General features: G+C 37.0%; 1 long non-coding RNA gene across 1 annotated transcript; it reads right to left on the bottom strand.

Annotated features, from left to right (window-relative positions):
* Positions 1–2,958: 2,958 nt before the first annotated feature.
* Positions 2,959–10,105, bottom strand: LOC114363260 (uncharacterized). Its single transcript, XR_003656764.1, has 3 exons — positions 10,070–10,105; positions 7,668–7,740; positions 2,959–3,043 (listed from the first exon to the last, which is right to left on the bottom strand). It is a non-coding gene; the product is annotated as an uncharacterized LOC114363260 (long non-coding RNA).
* Positions 10,106–10,884: the final 779 nt, after the last annotated feature.

Raw genomic sequence — 10,884 nt, 5'->3', positions numbered from 1 at the left:
ACAATTGGTTAATTTTGGTTACATTTTCATTAAACCCAATGACCTCCATATCTAATTTTTGTGCCTTTAAATTTAATTTATTAAATGCACTTTGAGTAATATAGTTTGACTGTGAACCTGAGTCCAACAAGGCTCGCATTGTATGTAATTGGTTATTGATATCTACAACAGTTATTTGCGCAGTAGAAAGCAAAATCGCTTTGTGTTGAATTGGTAAATTGTTATCAACCGTGCCTAAAGTGGTGTTGGTTATTTGTTGGTTTGTAAATAAGTTTACTGATTGAGATTCAGCATTGGTACGAATAGGTTCTGGGTTATACATAGTTGATAACTGTGGCTGTGGTAACGTACTCGGTTGTGGAGTGTCATTTTGAGTAATATGTAATAAAGTGTGGTGCTTTCGTTTACAGGTTCGACAGTTCGAAGATTTGCAATTTGGTAAGATATGGTTTGAACCTAAGCAGTTAAGACAAAGGCCTAATTTCTTAATCAATTGGATGCGTGACGGTACTTTCAGAGCCAAGAACTTTGAGCATTGGTTGATGTAGTGACTCTCTTTGCAATTAGGACATTGATTACGACGGGTATTGGTATTGTTGTTAGGTGGTACCTTACTCTGAGAGCCAGGAGAGGACGTGGCCAGCATGACCTTCCGCGCCGAGGTGGAAGGCTATTCACTGGAACCGGTACCTGCCTGGTCCAGTGTCTCTTGAAGGTCAGCTTGAGCACGCAAAAACGACTTAAATTCCTGTAACGTAGGTAAATCACGTGAAACACTTTTTTCCTCCCATTTACGTTGCATGTGCGCTTCAAGCTTAGCAGACAAGAGAAAAATTACTAATAGATCCCAACCATCAGTACAAATGTTGAGTGATTTCAGCGTTCGCATGTGCTTAGATATGTTGTCAGCTAAATCTCTTAAAGAATTGGCATTAGTGGGAACATTGCTAATGTTAATAAGAGCTCTTAGATGGTTATATACTAACACCTTTGGATTATTGTAGCGCTCACACAAAAGCTGCCAAGCTATAGCATAGCTCTCCTCGGAATACTCCAATGAGCTCACAACCTCCAGCGCACTACCCTTCAAGCAACCACGCAGGTATTTAAACTTCTGAATGGATTTCAAACTTGTCTTGTTAACAAGCGCATCAAAGGTGTCTCTGAATTCAATCCATTGCGTGATATTGCCTGAAAAGCTTGGCAAGGAAATATCAGGATATTTAATTGCATTTGAATCTGGAAAAATTTGAAAAGCATTATTGTCCTGGTTTGAATTGGATGAAGCATTATTGGGTTTATTTTGGTTTAGGTAATTCTTTGCCCTAGCCACTGACTCGTAGTAGGAGTTCTCAAAACACTCCCTCTCCTCTAACTCTTTATCTATATCTGTACTGAGAGTCTCAATTCTGTCCTGGATTTTTTCGAATTTTGAAAATACTGTTCTAACCTTGTCAGTCCGTAGCTCGAGATCTATGATCTGTTCAGCACTTTATTTCACTTTATTTACTTTATTTCAATTTATTTACTTTATTTCAATTTATTTTCTTTACTTTGTTTCAATATTTAATTCACTTAAATCTAAACGAAAAGTGTTAACGATAAAGTTTTATGACGAAAACACAAAATGCGATACCCTGGGAGAAGTTCTATCCCGGAGTAGCAATATTTCCCTACGATTTAAAAAGCATGAAAAATACACAGAGGATAAGGAGTGGAAGGATTGGCGAAAAGTTCTACTCACCAACCGACCGTTCTCTGCATACTCGTTCCACCCGTACTTCGATGACAAATTTATTTGGTTCGGCGGATTTATTAGTTTCCCGTAGTATCACGAATTTAAACGGCGGATTTTGACACCAATCGCGTAAACTTTAGGAAAACTTGCAGCAATAAATCCGAACGGCTGCGCCAGTCAGATTTCGGGAGCGGGGTGGAAGCTTTTTAAAAAGGATTATATTTAATTAAACTAAGTGATCACGTCCTCGCCGAGTTGGAGGCGATTTAATAATGATTTAATATTGTGGCCGATCGCAGTCGTCCAGTACGGTGTTTACAATTTAGTTCTGCTGACACATCTCTTATGTGAATAACAATTCTACGAATGCTTACACTGTAGAGTGGAAAGTGATGACTTATCTTGTTTAGTCTAGAGCAGAGGGAGCTGACGGATGCATAACTACCTATACCATGACCGCTACGAGCGGTTAACAGTAAGATAGGTTAAGATTTATATTACTCGATTTGTACCACTCTGCTGCCTCTAGAATATATTCAGTAAAGATCTTCACCTGTTGTATAGGTCGAAAAGTTGCATTTGTGCTTTTGCTATCGTAGGACCGTGCTCTGATAATCTTTACACCTGTTTTAATAGGTCGAAAAGGTTCATTTAAACGGTGATCGATGACGCTTTTGTCCTAGTTTCGGACAGACACACATATCGATTTTGCATGTCGCAGTTGTCAGTTAATGTGAAAGGTTAAATAGGAACTTTAAGTTGTGTGTATACTGTACTGTACGATAACTTTTCCTTGAGACATCATGAAAATGCAGTTTTGTATTGTGTTCTATTATTTACATTATTGCTTATTGAAATCACTATACTGACTATTCTACTTAAATAGTTTATGTATTTATAAATTAAAATTATTTGTAAATAGGTACGTCGTACGTAGGTACGTAGCCGCAGTCATTGCATTTTAAAAATCTTTATATGAAAATAGTACGAGTATAGAGCGTCGCGCACCTATCCTCGCCAAACTCAGTCAAATGTTTTGACCTATGGTTTTGACTTGTTAAATTATAAATGTTTTTTTAAACCTTTGGAAACAAATCTAACAAAAAAGACTGATTCGAGTTACTTGCGCTGCAACTTTTCAGCTCTTTTTATTTCCTAATAAACAATACGGAAGCTCCATGAAAAATACCTAGAATAATTCATTGAAAGTCAAGCCACTTACTTCCTGAGGTGGTACATCGTAGGTGCGCGTGCGCAGATCCACGCGGGCGTAGGAGTCGATGCAGGGCAGGATGAAGAATATACCTGAGAACAAAATAATCATTAAGCCACGTTTTCACTAGGGGACATGTCGCGGAGATAAGTCGTCCGACATTCACGTAGTTTGTCTCTGCAACAAGTCTCGCGACCCGTATATGTCGCAAGCGACGTCGGGCGACATCGCGCGGGACACGTGAATTTCGTGTCTTGCGCGCGGGACAAATGTCTCCTAGTGAAAACGCGGCTTTAGTTTCAGATATGACTCTTTATTTTGTTACTAAGTTTTAACAAGATCTTCTGATGCATAGATTTTGAAAATATATGAGAGCAATAATGTAAAGTCAAAGTCAAAATTTCTTTATTTGTATAGACTAACAAGCTGTGCCCGCGACTTCGTACGCGTGAAAACCCATTTTCGCAACATTATTCATTTTTGCTCTGCACCTATTACTCGTAGCGTGATGGTATATTGCCTATAGCCTTCCTCAGTAAATGGGCTATCTAACACTGAAAAAAATTTTCAAATCGGACCTGTAGTTCCTGAGATTAGCGCGTTCAAGTAAACAAACTCTTCAGCTTTATAATATTAGTATAGATAAATAGTGCTTACAAATCGTCTAATATTTTGCTCTTAAGGAGACCAACATTTGGCAAGTGCTGAGAAGAAGCGCCGCAACAAACTCAGTCACAACTGTCTGCCGGTTTGAAAACTGATATATTCGGTTCAGTAAGTTAGATACGTTTTAAAAAAATATTTTTAAAAAGGACTTTTTAGATTGTATACAACGGAATCATAGTCATAGTCATTTATTCCATAAACAATAATATACTGTCAACATAATGTCTTATTAAAAACTCTCCGCGTCGATATGAAATTAAATATCTGTAATGCGTAAGTAATGTCTAAATACCGGCACACTATAAATGAGAGAGAGAGCGGAAATAAACACGTGTATAAGCTTTAAGGCTACCCGCAACTGTGTGTTGTAGCAAGCAAGCAAGTGTGACGCATAGCAGCTTTACTACGAAAGCGCAGAATGTGCTACGTGCTACGGACACGGACTACGAACATTTGTAGCAGCTCAACAGTTTCGTAGCAAGCAACAGTTGGTCCTCGTATTTAGTAAATGTTCTACAAATAGGATTTAGTTGAGTATTAAATATAATAATATTTGAATGGATTAATTTTATCAAAAAATGTATTCGTTTGATGGGTGCCGGGAATAAAGCCACAATCGACAAAACACAATTTTACAGGAGAAGAGATTTAGTGTCAATTTTGAATAATTCTAAACTACGAGGCGTATCAAAACGGTTTGTATATCAAACGATGCGTTATTTTTTCTGGAGTAACATTTAATGTGCATAAGGTTATAGTGCTTAGAATATACTTTAAAAAAGGTAGAAATACATATTGCCGCTTCATACATTGAAAGTCGGTTCCGTAAGAGTCCATTGTGGTTTTATTCCGGTAAAAAGTGTGCAATTAATCAAACAGCAATAGTGTATTGCAGCCTCGGGCGCCGATCTGAAGGATACAGTAATAGCCGTTTGCTTGTAGAAGATTTAAATAAAAGTTTTAACATTGTATATGGCACGATTATTCCGGTCAACAAATTTTAAATGATGAATGGGAATAACGATTCAATATCCATAGTGCTTTTGGTAAATCAGGCAGTTTCAAAGATAAAATTCTGAAAAAAAAATTCAAAAGGTGTATTATAGGGACCCGCAGTTTACTAAAATCACTTAATCGGAAAACTGCTGCTATGACTATTGCGGCTTTATTCCAGGCACCCATCGATATAAAAATATCCTTTAATAAAGGGTTTTCCTTTCTGACGATATAACGATTTCCACGGTTTTGCATTCGTTGGAAAGGTCTCGGGCTCCGTGAGGTTTATAGCAAAGAAAATTCTGGAAAATTTAATAAACGAAATTACACGCGGGCGATGCCGCGGGCGGAAAGCTAGTGTACTATAACTATTAGATTCCGAAAATAAAATTATTATAAGAATTATGACGAAACCTCACAAATCTATCCATTAGGTAAATACCTAATCTATACTAATAATCTATACTTATAAAGAAGTAAAGTTTGTGTTTGTATATTTTTAAATTGTAAGGGGTAATCTCGGGAACTACTGAACCGATTTTAAAAAATCTTTCACCAATAGAAAGCCACATTGTTGCTGAGTGTCAATAGGTTACATAAAAAACCGAAAAATTCCACGCGGCGAAGCCGCGGGCGGAAAGCTAGTATTTTATATTATATGGTTTTTTCGCAAGCGACTTCAGTCTGACATAATTATGCATTTAAGTTGATCACTTTGATATCAATATTGCTTTAATCAAGCCTAACGTAAGATTAATTATGTTGCGTACTACTTTTGTTACCGAAAGTTGGTATTGGAAAGTTTATTATAATACTTTGCTCATTAAAAATAAAATGTTTTGACCTTGATCCTGAGAGCCGTTTACAATCTTGTCTCTAGACGTAAGCCGAGATGCCGTAACGAAGTTACTACGAGATGTGCGTAGCGTTTAAAGTTGATGGCTACGAGCACATTCAGTGCTACGGTGCCACGGAATATCTCGTACTCGTAGTAGGTACCTATTGCTTTATTTATTTATTTATTGATAAAGGTACACCAACAGCAATACACATTTAAGACATTTAAGTATTTGTTTTACTAAAGTAAGTAAAGTAAAGTTTTGTAAAATAAAGCCCATCTCAGGGTTGGTGTAAACTGCACTGAAGCAAAATAAAAATATTTTTAACGATTTCATGGAAAAGTCCATGAAATCAGGAAAATGGTATTATTACGCGGGCGAGCTATCGGACAGTCCCCCTGCTCTCCCGGGGCGGCGGACGCATGTGCTCGGTGGTGTAGCGGGGTACGCGGGGGTGGTGCGGGCGGTAACAAGCGCCGTCTTGAAAGATTTAGGAGACGTTTGAACAAGGTTTTTTATATTCAAAGTAATGCATAATAAAAAAATATATAGTTACAATGTTATTTATATTTTTCTTGTGATTATTTTCATGTTCACTACCACCCCTGAGATGAGCGTTGTTTTACAAAACCACACTCTGTATTTGTAGAGATAAATGGATGATAAAGTCGAAGACAGATTTAAAATACCTTTGTTATTGTGCAGAGACGCGAATTAATCGTAGGCTTTGTAGATTAATTTGCAATTAGGTGTTTGCAATGTGCTGTAATTAGACAGTGTTTCACTGCATAGGTATCAAGTATCAATGCGGTACACGTGGAACAATAATTAGTTGAACTATCTAACTCGTGCATTTTTAAAACCTACCTAGAAGTACGTTTAAAAACTAGATTACTCTCTTGATTATAGGCTGAAAAAATAACAAGCACGTGTATGAAAATCAATAGGTACTATAATGTACGAGTGCATGCATATGTCCAATGACATACAGAAAATAAGTAACCTAAATTGCCTGTTTCTAGACTGTTATTAAGCATAATAAGTCCTCGTCCAATACAGACATTGTAAATATGGGAAAATAGTCTTTATTGCACTGACAGCTCTTACATTATTAAATACACTGTGTTTTGCCACAGTAGAGTTTTACTAATAGCACAGAATAATAATAAGTACTCTAATAGTAAATAATCTTTTCTGGTTCCATAATATAAGAGTACGAATTTTTCCAAACGATTTCCTTTACAATATTGTAATAATGTATACTGTCTATACTGTGTTCGTTCGTTCGTTCGTTTCAGCCTAAAGACGTCCACTGCTGAGCAAAGGTCTCCCCCAAGGATTTCCACAAAGACCGGCCCTGCGCCGCTCACATGCAGGCATCTCCCACGACCTTCACCAGATTGTCGGTCCACCTAGTGGGAGGCCTGCCCACGCTACGTCTTCCGGCTCATGGTCGCCACTCAAGAATTTTCCTGCCCCAGCGGCCATCAGCTCTACGAGCTATGTGCCCCGCCTACTGCCACTTGATTTTAGCGATTCTGCGGGCTATGTCAGTCACTCTAGTTCTATACTGTGTAATTTTGATTAATAAAATACATATGGACGACGGGATACCAACCTTTCCAGCATCATATTAGCTGTAATAGCTGTAATTTCACAACTAAATTACTCGACCAATGGCGTGGTTACTGCATGTAATATCGGTTGTTGTTCTACAAGTTCTAATTATTAATTCAGTACGATTGCAACGAAAAATCGATAAAATAGCTTACACAACCTTCACAAGTTATTTTTGTCATTTTGTATGTGTGTTTATTTACGACATCGATTGGGGCACTTTTTCAAATAAAAATACAGTTGTTACTTTACTGTTTTCTTTGGCAGTTGATTGGTACATTATCTTTATTAAGTAAACAAACGTCTTTAATTCTTTTAAAATACTTCCTTAAACATTGCATCAATTATTTTAATGTGGTTGATATTACATAATATTTCTAGTGAAACTGGGAACCACAAGAAATTATTTTATACGCATTAGCGTATCATCTCGTGACCCAAATTCAAAACCTAAATTGTGTTAAAATAATAGCTATTCCCATGTAATTCTAACGTAAACTGCTAGAAAAATACAAAGTGATTTTTGTAAAACTGTCATAATTTGACCTGATTAAAAACCTAAATTTTATAATTAAGTTAATAAATTGTAGGTACATACCCGGTCCCTTAGCCCCTCCAGAAAGTAGGCGCCCGAGGCGGAAGATCACAGCCCGTTCGTACTCCTGGACCACCTGTGAAAGAGAAAACAATTCACCATCTTGTTCAAGCAGCCACTAAAACTTAATTAAGTGTAGGTAAATTGACACATATCCAGGCTAGAAAGAAAGAAGAAAAATAATTATCTAAGCAAGTCGCTACTTGAAAAAAAAAGCGGAAAGGAGTAAACTGTGGGTCTAGACAAAGTGCACTTTTTGATCGAATCGAAAATCGAATCCGTCAAAACTCCATACAAAAAAAAAAAGCTTTTCGACCACTTTTCGACTGGTTTGCGATTAAAATGTGCACTTTGTCTAGACCCACTGGGCACAGATTAAATAAAGTTATCCCTGCGCGTGCCCCGTCCAGACAGTGCTGGCCACTTACAAAAACAAAATAAAAAACCTTGTTCATAGCGCGCGTAAGCAATAAAACCTCTGTGAACGGTCAATATGGCACATAACAGAAAAGAAAAAGTTATCTAGCAAGAAGAAAAATAAGCTTTAAAGATGACCCACGCTGAACTGTCCCACCAAACTCAATGACAGGGGGGCGCTACCATCGTTCGACTATATGGTTTCCAACATGGCAAAAATCGGAACCAGCGATCCGGTATTGACGGTGGCGCCCCACTGTCAATGTCATGCATAGGACAGTTCAGTATTTTGGAACTATAAAATGTTTTTTTAATTTATGAGGAAAGTTACTGTCACACACAAAGCAAACGCTCAATTTGGGTCAATACAGTACTTATTATTATTCTGTGTCAATACTCATAATTTTTATTCTATGAACGATCTTGATAAAATGGCTTTGGCTTAAATAGCGCGAATGCTTAAACCAATCCCAAGCAAAATAATTGATAATTCAACAAATAAGTAATTACAACTGTTCGACTCCTTAACTAATCAGAGTTAACTTGAGATCGCTCTCGGAGCAGTGAGATCCAGTTCCGACAGTTTTGCGAAGTTCCTACTTCGCGCTACTCATCGGATATCAGCGTCAAATGGTTTTGCCAAGATTCGGACTTTGGCTGTTGAGCGTTATTACTTGATAAATTCCGGTTTATATGGATAGAGTTCCGATGAAAGTTTATTTGGCTTACACTCTGTATCTTTGTTATAAAACGGCCATTCTCAGATGAGCTAGTTTTTGCGTGTCCGGGCTGTTAAATCGTTAAAAATGACAAATTAGAGGCATGCAAGTATTTTTATATGTTACTTCACAACCCTATCTAGTTGTGCATTAAATCATAGGCCTTTATTTGAAGTATTTGTGTCTAAATTAATTTCATGAACCTCTGTTCTCTAATTACCGTTACGTGTCCGCACACCGACTTAATGTTAAAAGTTGGCTGTAATTTTTATGTCGTAAAGATTCNTTAGTCAGCTGGCTTTCCCCAATAGAGTTGTCTCTTGCGAACACTTTGGAGCCTTGGTTCCGCTCTATCGCCTCTTTAATACTGTTGGTATTAAAGTTGCGAATATCGTGTCGCAAGGACTTCCTTATCTGTCTATTGAGCTGCCTATATGCCTTAGCGTCAACGGAGGTCTGCAGTGTCATTAGGCGTCGTTCTTGCATGAGGTTGAGGGTGTGGTCGGTCAACTTTTGCGGCCTGTTTTTGCGACGAGGTCTGAAGAATTTAGACCCAGCTGTTTGGACATTTTCAACGAACCCGTTATTAATCTCGTCCACTGACTCGCAGTTTTCCAGACATGCAAAGCCATTTGATAACTCGAGCTGAAAGCTCTCGGGGCAGTGAATATGGGAATTTAAGGGTCGGAGCGTAGACGTAGAATTTTACATAAGCTATGGAATTAACATCGATTGATAATTTGATACTAGTTCATTAATACAATAACTGTGAAAAATTATGAAAGGGATCGCGGTCAAGTTCAAGTATTCACATTTAAAAAGGGATTCTCACGATATTCCATTTAGTGTGTAAAATAAAATAAAATATTTTTTTACGTCCTTGAAACACTCTCAAGCGAGTGCAGCAACTGTGGCAAGCGAGTTTTGAGAAATCTTTGAATGCAGGAAGGAATGTTCTCTTTGAGTAAAATTTTCTATTTATTTATTTAGAAAGCTATTTGAGGGCTTACAGAGAGAGAATCCAATGCTCCAACAAGTTATACATAGCAAATAATATAAATTAAAAATTTCATAGTGCACAATTGTCAAGTAAAACGATATTAAAGTCAGTCAAATCAACAGTATTAAGAGTACTTTCACCTGAAGGGTGACATTACAAAATTCCACCTTGTATACAGTACAATAATGTCCTGGCAACTGTAAAACGCCCGAAAACATGGCCACTTTGCATATTGACTGGTCAAAGATAAAAAGCCTGCTTTGATTTACCTTTAGTTAATCAGTGACGATGGAAGACGTTGCTCGATCCAGAAATGTCAAGTGAAGTGAATACGTAGATGATCGTGAAATTTATACAAGAAGACGTGGAAGTTAATAAGTACTTAATAAGTCTGATTGTTCCTCATTTAGCCGAGATAGTACTATCAACAACTAGTAACTAGGTAATTAGTTGTCTAATAGGTTATTATAGTTACATCACTAATTTTAAGCATGGTAACTTTTTTATTACTGGCCGCTTTTAAACGAAATAAGTGTCTAAAAGCAATAGCTATGATAATATGAAGTCCGCTTCAAGTATTTTGGTGTTCATATTAGAAGCACATATCATAGCAAAGAATTTGAAAGAGCAGTGTAGCTTACAATTATTATGACGAAGCAAAGTGCTTAGAGTAAATCGCAACTACCATTATTATGATGTCTCTTGCAGTGCAGATGGTAATTAGATGTCAATATGGAACTAAATTAATTATTAACTGTAATTACTATCAACTCAATAGCAATAGCAAGGCCTAAACCATAAGGGAGAGTCCGGTAAATTGGACCAGGTTTTTTCAATCCCATTTTACACATAGTTTTCTTTTGTTTTTGCTAATGTTCATGGTATATAATTAAAGATAAATTATTCAACTTACTATTTCATAGGTATTCATCAACACAATTGTTGTATATTTAGCACAAATCAACAAAATACGAGTTCAGAGCATCGGTCCAATTTAGCTAACCGGTTCGATAATTTGTACCACTTCGTTACGAAATTGGATTTCAATAAATTTCAAGCCTATAAAAAATCTATGGCAAAATAT

This window comes from Ostrinia furnacalis, unplaced genomic scaffold (assembly GCF_004193835.3).
Source record: "Ostrinia furnacalis isolate ACB-3 unplaced genomic scaffold, ASM419383v2 OfSCF0397, whole genome shotgun sequence".
Lineage (NCBI taxonomy): Eukaryota > Metazoa > Arthropoda > Insecta > Lepidoptera > Crambidae > Ostrinia > Ostrinia furnacalis.
The sequence above is the reverse complement of the archived record's forward strand: the minus strand, read 5'-3'. Positions and strand labels throughout refer to the sequence as shown.